This window comes from Fulmarus glacialis, unplaced genomic scaffold (assembly GCF_000690835.1).
Source record: "Fulmarus glacialis isolate BGI_N327 unplaced genomic scaffold, ASM69083v1 scaffold21460, whole genome shotgun sequence".
Lineage (NCBI taxonomy): Eukaryota > Metazoa > Chordata > Aves > Procellariiformes > Procellariidae > Fulmarus > Fulmarus glacialis.
The window spans coordinates 23,629-24,404 of record NW_009187389.1 but is presented as its reverse complement, the minus strand read 5'-3'; positions in this window follow the sequence as shown (position 1 = coordinate 24,404).

The following is a 776-nucleotide window of genomic DNA, read 5'->3' as shown; positions in this document are numbered from 1 at the left end:
AAGACCTGACCCTGGAACCGCCCTACAAATAAAGAGCCAGGTCCTTTTGCGGCAGAGACGCCAGCTCCTAGCGATGTCGCAAGGAATTGCAGGGCTGTGACTGCTTTGCTGGGACAAGCTCAGAAAGAAGTTCCGAGATGGGTGACAGGAGATAAAACCGCTCCCCAGGCTGGGGAGAGAAGGCCACGTACGGTCCCACGAGATGTGCGCAGGAACCATCTCTATCTCTGGATAAAAAAACGTCTTTGCAGCTTGTTTCTCCGGAGCGGCAGAGCCAGCCACGTGCTCCTCGGTGCTGGTAACCACATGGCCTGCAGCTGGCAAAGGGATTGCTGCATCTCTCTCTCCTGAAAGCAACAAACTGCAGCAGCCAGAGCCTGATGTTTGGTTCGAGTTGCCTACGTCCAGTGACGGGGCTGCAAGGGGCAAGGTGTGCTCTTCTCTGCAGCCAGCTTTAGAGCGCTTCAGGACTGGTGAGTGGCGTTTCCCCCTCGCCGCCCTTCCCCAGCGGTGCCTGCTGTTTTCTTAGAGAAATGCATCTCGGACATCAGAACCTGGTGGTGGCTCAGCCTCCAGGAACGCAGATGTCTCCTTTTTAGTGAGAGGTGCTGGAGCAGGATGGGGAGGAGGACGCGCGCGCTGGTCGGTCAGTCTGACGTGTCCCAGCACCGCTGTAGCAGTCAGGCGTTAACGTGGAGCTTAGCAGTGGCCCCCTTTGGTTTCCTATGCGAGACACACGTAGCTCAACAGGGAAAGAATTAAGAGACCCATTTTTA